The sequence below is a fragment of the Danio aesculapii genome, chromosome 21 (assembly GCF_903798145.1).
Source record: "Danio aesculapii chromosome 21, fDanAes4.1, whole genome shotgun sequence".
Lineage (NCBI taxonomy): Eukaryota > Metazoa > Chordata > Actinopteri > Cypriniformes > Danionidae > Danio > Danio aesculapii.
This window is the reverse complement of record NC_079455.1, coordinates 9,918,913-9,928,918: the sequence shown is the minus strand read 5'-3', so window position 1 is coordinate 9,928,918 and position 10,006 is coordinate 9,918,913.

The window sequence follows — 10,006 nt, the reverse complement described above, 5'->3', positions numbered from 1 at the left end:
CCAAATGAACCAGAACTGACCCTATTCTGGGCCACAGTTTGCTTTTATTCTGGACCAGATCCGGCCCACACCAGACACTTACATCTGGACCACATACTGAATGGAATGATGACTCTAGGGCGGTCCGATCCTGTTTGTCAGATCTGGGCCACAAATAAGCCAAAGCAATTCCACATATCAGCCAGAATTTAACCAAATGAACCAGAACTGACCCTATTCTGGGCAACAGTTTGCTTTTATTTTGGCCCAGATCAGGCCTGTTACTTCTAATAGATTAGATTAGATTAGATTAGATTCAACTTTATTGTCATTACACATGTACAAGTACAAGGCAACGAAATGCAGTTTAGGTCTAACCAGCAGTGCAATAGCAGCAAGTGCAGGATACAGGTATAAGTTATAAAGTGCAGTTATAGAAAAACTATGGTGATATTTACAGATGGATGTACTATGAACATTATATACAGGTTGTATTAGCTATGAACAGAGATTTGCATAAGTGAATATATGTACAGGATGCTATTAATAATCAGGAGTGGCAGATAGATAAACATAATTACAAATTACAAATGTCCATGTGCTGTGGGTATGTACAGTTCAAGTAAATGAATCAGTGCAATGAATATGTGCAAACTTTAAATGTGCAAATGTTAAATAGTGCAGTGATTGTGAGGAGTATAAGTTAGAGGAGTGTGGGGGGTGTATTGGGGGGGCAAAAGAGTCAGTGAGGGGCAGAGTTCAAAAGGAAGACAGCTCTGGGGAAAAAGCTGTTCCTCAGTCTGCTGGTTTTTGTCCGGGGGAGCCTGAAGCGCCTGCCGGAAGGCAGGAGAGAGAACAGTCTGTGAGCAGGGTGAGAGGTGTCCTTAAGAATACTGCGTGCTCGGCGCAGACAGTGTTTCTTCTGGATGTCCTCAATGGCTGGCAGTGTAGTCCCTGTGATGCATTGGGCAGTTTTCACCACCCGCTGCAGTGCCTTACGCTCAGCAACAGAGCAGCTTCCATACCAGACTGTGACGCAGTTGGTCAGGATGCTTTCTATTGTGCAGCGGTAGAAGTTCACCAGGACGGCTGATGAAAGCTGGTTCTTCTTAAGTTGCCTCAAGAAGAATAGGCGCTGATGAGCCTTCTTGACCAGGCTGGAGGTGTTGGTGGTCCAGGAAAGGTCTTTAGAGATGTGGGTCCCCAGGAACTTGAAGGATGAGACAGGCTCAACGGCCATCCCATTAATGTGGATGGGATCATGCGAGCCTGTTCGTCCCTTCCTGAAGTCCACAATGAGCTCCTTGGTCTTATTGGTGTTAAGGAGCAGATTATTGTCGGTGCACCAAGTGGCCAGATGCTGTATCTCCTCCCTGTAGGCAGTCTCATCATTATTGCTGATTAGACCAATCACTGTGGTGTCATCTGCAAATTTGATGATGGTGTTGGATCTGTTCACAGGCCTACAGTCTATGGTAAAAAGGGAGTAGAGGAAGGGGCTCAGCACGCAGCCCTGTGGTACACCAGTGTTGAGTGTGATGGTGGTGTAGCAGATGTGGCCTGATCTAACATTCTGAGGTCTGTTAGTCAGAAAGTCCATAACCCAGTTGCAGAGAGACGTGTCGATATCCAGGTCTCTGAGTTTGATCAGTAGCTTAGAGGGTATGACAGTGTTGAATGCTGAGCTGAAGTCAACAAACAGCATTCGTGCATAAGTGTTTTTATTGTCCAGGTGTGTGAGGACAGAGTGCAGTGCTATGGAGACGGCATCTTCTGTGCTCCTGTTGCCACGGTAGGCAAACTGATGTGGGTCCAGTGTGGATGGCAGAGAGTCTTTCAGATGTGCCAGGACCAACCGCTCGAAGCACTTCATGATGATGGGTGTGAGTGCTACAGGGCGGTAGTCATTCAGGCATGTTGGGCTGGAGTGTTTGGGCACCGGCACAATAGAGGTGGTTTTAAAGCATGTTGGCACAGTTGCTAGGTTAAGTGACAGGTTGAAAATGTCTGTGAACACCCCAGTGAGCTGTTCTGCACATGCTTTGAGGACGCGCCCAGGGATACCGTCTGGTCCAGCAGCCTTACGCACATTGATCCGACTCAGTGCGGTGTAGACTTCTGAGGAGGTGAGTGTGATAGTTGAGTGGTCGGTTGAGGTAGTGTTCCTGGTGTAGGGTTCTGTATTGTCTCTTTCAAAGCGGGCATAAAAGTCATTTAGCTCGTTCAGGAAGGAGACATTTGTGGCTGTGGGGGTGGACTGGCTGGGTTTGTAGTTGCTGATGGCCTGGATGCCCTGCCACATGCGCCGAGGATCAGAGTTGGAAAAGTGCTCCTCTAGCTTTAGCTTGTAGCAGTGCTTGGCCTTTTTGATGCCCCTCTTCAGATTAGCCCTGGAAGTGCTGTAGGCCTGTGCATCCCCTGATCTGAATGATCTGAATAATGGATTAAACATTGGTAACCATCAGTGAATTATATTATATATTTCATCCTAGGTTGTGCTTCACTTCATTTTGTTTGCTGTAATGAACAAACTTTTCAAGCAAAGTTCTTAAAAGTTCCAGCAGCCCAAAAAAAAATTTATATTAAGAGGTTCAGGGCTATGAGCCCAACTAAAGCAAACACTTTTCTCAATGATGTTGACTTTAGTCTATGTGGTCCACATATGTTTTAAGATAACTTAAGAGTTTACTGTGCCGAATATTTGCCAAAAGTGGACCACAGATGTTTTAAAAAACCTGGGCCACATTTGCTATATCTTCTCTGGGCCACATTAGGCTCACAGCCGCAATAGCCAGCCTGATCTCATGAGAAAACTTAAGTATTTTACGTTTTGTCAGTTTAGTGGCTAATTCATACGAATTCGTACGAGTTCAGTCGTTCGAAATTGTACGATTTTAAAAAGGAGGCGTGGCACCTAACCCCACCCCTAAACCCAACCGTCATTGGGGGATGAGCAAATCGTACTAAATTGTACGAATTAGATCGTTCGAATTAGCCACTAAATCAAAAAGTTACGAATTGCCGTGAGATTGTGTTGCAATAGCCAAAACTTATTGTACCAAATATTTTCCAAAAGTGACCCACATATGTCTTAAGATAACTGGGCCACATTTGCACCTACACATGTGAGCCACTTTAGGTTTAGACCCAGATTACCCTTAAATGACAATGCCAATATTTTGCCAAGTATGGCCCAAATTTGTCCTCTTTCATTTGGGCCAAATTTATCATTTTCCACATGGGCCATATTGGGCTCACATTCAGATTATATTTCATCATAAGTGCCAAATCTTTGCCTTAAATGGCCCATATATGAATTTGAATCTTTGGCCCCCCTTTGCCATTGTACAGGTGGGCCACTTCAGGCTCACATTCATTTTGTCTGGGCTGAAGGAATACCACCAGTGCCACATAACTGCCTAAAGTGGCCCACATTCGGATGCTATCTGGGATATGAAATCTCCTAAATAATAAATTGACTAATTTATTCGAGGAGACACAAATGTGTTTGATTTTATGCAAGGTTTTCATAAATAATAGTAAAAGAATTATATTAATTTCAATAAAGCGTTTTAGTTCTATAGAATTCCAATACAGCAAATATTTCAACATTTCAAACATTATTTCATTATTTATTTTCTCTTTACTCAAATAAAATCTCCTAAATTACAAGTTGAATAATTTACTTGAGGACACACAAATGTTTTTGATTTTATCTGGGCTTTCATAAAATAATTGTAAAACATAGTAATTCCAAATAAAATTTTGGAACAAAGTCTTGAACTGGTTTACAGATGTTCCGTTAACGCAAGACATTGTCTCATTCAGTTTAAAGTGCTTTGGCTTCATTTTCCCAAGTGAAAATTTAATAAAATATTTCCTGAAGTGTCGCCATTGTCTGACAAATGTCAGTTTTTAGATTCCAACCTGTCTCATTACTATCTCATGTGTCCCAAATTACAGAGTTTCTGGAACACAATATTTCATATATCATATTTCATACATTTCAGACATTCCGGTTGAACCAGATCCTTTACTGATTATCTTTGGAGTTTCCAAAGAATTTTTGAGACTTACACGGATACAACAACAGTTTTTTTTTGGGTTGATCTAAACGTATTTTGTTTTGGAATAAAAAAGAAGTTCCAAATCTTACATTATGGAGTTAACGGGTACATTACATCTGAAAAAATCCGGTATACCCTAATAGACAAGGTTCTGTAATTTAAAAAAAATGTGGTCCCCTTTTATTTCCTTTCTACAAACTTGTGATTAATATGTTTACTATGCCTTTAGTACCTACTTTTGCAATTGGAAAGCACTGGTGAGTGGTTGGTTGGGGGAATGAATGTTTATTTTTTATGTTTAATTATTATTATTAATTATTAAAAAATATTGTGAAAAAAAAAATAATAATAAAATAAAACAATAATAAAACAAATAATAAAACAATAAAACAAAATAATAAAACAATATTTATTTTAACAAAACTATTTTAGATATATATATTTTATATACAGCAAATATTTTAACATTTTAAACATTTTTTTTCTTTACCCAAATTAAATCTCCTAAATAACAACAATTTGACTATATACTGTTAATCTAGTCAAGAACACACACATCTGTTTGCTTTTATGCATGGTTCTTGTAAAACATAGTAGCCTAAAACAATGATATTAATTTACATAAAAAAATTTGTTCTATATTATGTCAATGCAGCAAATATTTCAAACATTATTTAATTTTTTATTTTCTCATTACCTAAATTAAACCTCTTAAATAACAAATTGACTAATTTATTCGAGGACACACAAATATGACTGATTTTATGCACATTTCTTATAAATAATAGTAAAACAATAATATTAATCAGTAAAATCATTTTAATTTGATATAACTCTAATACAGCAAATATTTCAAACATTCAAACATATTTTTATTATTTTCTCTTTACCCAAATTAAATCTCCTAAATAACAATAAGTTGACTAGTTTATTCGAGGACACACAAATGTTTTTGATTTTATCATGGTTCTCATAAATAATGGTAAAACAACTATATTATTTTCAATAAAATTCTATATATGTTCTATATATTTCGAATACAGCAAATATGTCAACATTTCTAAGATTATATTATTATTTATTTTCTCTTTACCAAAATTAAATCTCCTAAATAAATCAACAACTTGACTGGTAATTTATTCGAGGACACTGATTTTATACACTGTTCTCTTAAATAAAAGTAAAAAAATGATATACATTTCAATAAAACTATTTTAGTTCTATATAATTCCAAAACAGCAAATATTTCAACATTCAAAACAGTATTTTATTATTTATTTTCTGTTTACCCAAGTGAAATCTCCCAAATAATAAGTTGAGTAATTTATTCGAGGATGCACAAATATGACTGATTTTATCACGGTTCTCATAAAAAAATTGTAAAACAATTATGTTAATCTTAATAAAACCATTTTAGCTCTATATAATTCCAATACAGCAAATATTTCAACATTTCAAACATTATTTCATTATCTATTTTATGTTTACCCAACTGAAATCTCCTAGATAACAACAGGTTGAATTATTATTCGAGGACACACAAATGTGTTTGAGTTTATAAACGGTTCTCATAAATAATAGTAAAACAATGATAATGAATTCAAGAAAACTGTTTTAGTTCTATATAATTCCAATACAGCAAATATTTTGACATTTCAAAGATTATTTTATCATTTATTTTCTCTTTACTCAAATAAAATATCCTAAATAATACCAAGTTGACTATATCCTATTAAAATATCCGAGGACACACAAATGACATTATGTATTGCATTTGTATAAGCAGAGACAAACATCGTGACTCGCGTGTCTATTTGTTGCTAAAAGGGATACAGCTGCATTTAATATTCATTAAATTACCCATTAGTTGTATTTTATCAACGTCTACCCCAAACCTAAACAATAAACCTCACAGTTATTTAAAAAATATCTATAATCATAACAACCCTGCTGAAAAATCCAGCTTAAACTAGCCTAGGCTGGTTGGCTGGTTTCAGCTGGTTGACCAGCCTGGTTTTAGAGGGATTTTGGCCATTTCCAGGCTGGTTTCCAGCTATTTCCAGCCTGGTCTTAGCTGGTCAGGCTGGAAAATGACCAGCTAAATCCAGCTAAAACCAGCTTGACCAGCCTGGTTTAAGATGGACATAGCTGGTTTAGGCTGGGCTCCCAGCCTGACTAGGCTGGTCAAGCTGGTTTTAGCTGGTCGTCTCCCAGCCTGACCAGCTAAGACCAGGCTGGAAATGGCTGGAAACCAGCCTGGAAGTGGCCAAAACCCCTCTAAAACCAGCCTGGTCGACCAGCTAAAACCAGCCAACCAGCCTAGGCTGGTTTAAGCTGGATTTTTCAGCAGGGAATAATTATATTATTTAGTAAATTACCTATTAAATTGTATTTTATTAACGTCTACCACTACCCCAACCCCAACAGTAATGTAAAAAATAAAAACAATTGTGGTACAGTGTCACAAAACGATGCTATGATGTGAGCATCAGCTGTAGCTATCCTATCTAGAATTTACCCTTACTTTAGGTTTAAAGCTACAGTACGCAGCGTCCATATATAAGCTTCATGCTCTGTGATCGATTTCCTCAATTTTCGTAATTTCATGACAATCCTTTATCTCCAGCATTTTGGTTTCATCTCATTGTTTTTCGGGGGGCATGAGATTATTTTCTTCTCTCTTGAGTGACCTGCCTGCTCAATAGCATCATTGGGAATCAATTTTCTGCATGGAGAGTCTTGACATTCAAACGCAAAAGGGTAGATTGTGCCACCGGCAAGACACCTAGCGGGGCCACGTTTCACGGCACTGTGGGGTGCGTTCAGCGGACAATCTTTAGGGACTGACTGAGGAGTTGTAAAATGTTTCTCGACAAATTAAGGATTGAGACGCAGTTATTGTGTTTTTAAGAAAGCCACTTAACAAAGTGCTTTCTGGTGTAACATGAAGAAATGTACATTTATGAGACGTCAAATAGGGGTGTTTATGTACTGATATGCACTTCATTCAGTCGAACTGAATTTGTAAAACATAAACCATAAACATGCTTAACTATTTTCAGTGAATCATTTGGAGTTTAGTTGTATCACAGTGTTTATGTTTTCTTAAATGGATGATTTAACAGTTGCTGGCAAATAACTATGTTAGGAAATTACGTTTTTATTTATTGTGAGTAGCCTATCAATACCAACATGAAATACTACATATGAAATTGGATTTAAATGACTTTATAGAGTGGAAATGTACATTTATTATAATTTTAAGTTTATAGAACTTATATTTAATGCAGTTATACGTTCATTTATTTATATAAATTACTGTTATTTTCTCATATAAGGCCAAAAGTCCTGCCAAAGCTTAAAAAATACTCGAAAATGCGTGCTACTTCTGAGTTCCTTTAATGGGTTTTTACTGACATCCAGTGGCTACTTTTGGTCATTATATACATTCAAGAATGTACAAACTTAGTACAAACGTATACATCTCACATGAAAGATGAGAGAAAGTATATTAACAGTATACAATCAAAAATCGTTGCCAGAGGTAAAACAATAACTATTAAACAAAATGTAATAACCAAATGAAATGTAGAATGCTTCGTGTGTTTTTTTTTTTAGCTTTTCTGTTTATAATATTATACATTGTAGTGCCATATTGCATATTCCCTTTTATAAAACGTTCTCAATTTGGCTTAGCTTTAGCCTATTTCTTTATTTCAATATGATCGTTTCCAAGTAATATTATTAGCTGTATAAGAAAAGTTGTACCTTTTGAATCAATTCCATCTTATACAAAAGCAAATATGACATTATATTTCAATTTGTATTAGCTCCAAATGTCCTTGAAATAAAGTTAGAAACATAAATTAATGCTTTTATAGGTCTGCTAATTCATGTTATCACAGATGCGTAACTCTTGCTGGTTTATTTCAATAAATCATTCGGATTACAGTGTTTATTAAACAGGATAACGAATAATATTAAATGAATAACATCGGTTTTGCTCAAACTAGATAACTAAAGCTATGTTATGAAATTTAGTTTTTATTTATTGTGCATGTTTAGCTACACAAAATACTTATGAAATTAGCTTTAAATGAGTTTATAGGAGTACAAATGTACATTTATTATGATAGAACTTATATTCAATGCAGTCATACATTCATTTATTTATATAAATTGTAGATGTTTTCATATGAGACCAAAAGTTCCGCCAAAGCTGAAAAAACACTAAAAAATTTGCACCATTTCTGAGTTCCTTTAATGTGTTTTTACTGATATCCAGTGGCTTTTGGTCATTACACGATTTCAAGTAATATTTTGCTCATTTATGTTTGTCACAAATACGTCATTCTTGATAATTTATTTCAATAATTCATTCGGAGTTTAGTGTTTAGCGTATAACATAGGTTTTGCACAAACTAATGATTTTACAGTTCCTGCCTGATAATTAAAGCTAGAAATTTAGTTTTTATTTATTGTGAGTAGCCTATTTACATGAAACATTACTTGTGAAATTAGCTTTAAATGGGTTTATAGCAGTACAAATACATTTATTACGATTTAAAATTATAGAACTTATATTTCAATGCAGTCATTTAATTCATTAATTTATATAAATTGCTGTTATTTTCTCATATATGCCCAAAAGTCCCACCAAAGTTGAAAGAAACGCTTTTGAGTCCCTTTACTGTGTTTTTACTGACATCCAGTGGCTACTTTTGGTCATTACATGCTTTCAAGTAATGTTTTTATAGCTAAAGTACAAAATATACTTTTTTAAAATGTTGAATTGAGAAAAAAGAAAATTAAATATGAATCAAATAACCATAATCTCAATAATCTTTTACACCTTTTTAAAAATAAACAATGAGTTTAGTATTGACTTGCTTTTTTATGTTCTCTTGAACTCAAAATGAGATATATTAAAGAATGAAAGAAGAAAACAACATAAATGTTTTGTGTAGATATTAATATTCAGAAACAGAATAATATTGTGAGTTTTGTCTTAATTCGTAAAGATATTAAAACACAATTACAGAAAAATGACAAACTGAATAAAATGCACTTCCTTTTATTCTCACTAAGACAAGAATTTACTGAAGCAACGCAATTTACTGTACATTTACGAATATAGTGTTCAGGCAGTGATTGTTCATGATGCATGCTACTACTGTCTAAAATCATGTGGTTTGTCTTGGTCTGGCACCTCAGCTAAGATCTGTCCACTTTGGGTGACCCTACCAGTGTTTTTGATGCATACAAGTCCTCACAGCACATCAAGCTGCACATTATGTGAGGGATCCTAACCTAACCGGACTAGTTAAACATGACAACCGACCAATCAAAACCTTGTGTAATGCACAAAAATAAACGAAAATTAATCTTTGAAGTGAATGAATCAAGTTAAGCCATCTTTATTTATATAGCTACTTTGCAAAGATGAACAGGCAAGTAATAAATGTCAAATTTCATTATTCAGGAAGAAATTCAATACATCGAAGATGACAGAATAGTGCTGGTGTAGTTCTGATTTGTTCGGAAATGATTCAGTTCAGCCTTTCTCTTACTGTTGATATTATGCTATGAATTCTGGTTTTAATAACCTGCTTGATTTTGTAATTGCGAACATGATGAAAGACACTTGATGCAGTAAACAACTTCAATAAACCTGCAGTTGAAATTAAGACTTAAACTTTAATTAAGACTTAAACTTTAGGTTTTGTCAGGATTTAAATAATGATTAAACAATAATTGTTATAGGCTACAGTCAAAGATATAAACACTCACCGTCCACTTTATTTGGTACACCTTACTAGTACCAAGCTGGACCCCATTTTGCTGTCCGAACTGCCTTAATCCTATAGATTCAACAAGGTACTGGAAATATTTCTTAGAGATTTTGGTCCATGTTGACATGAAAGTTGCTACAGATTTGTCGGCTGCACATCCATGATATG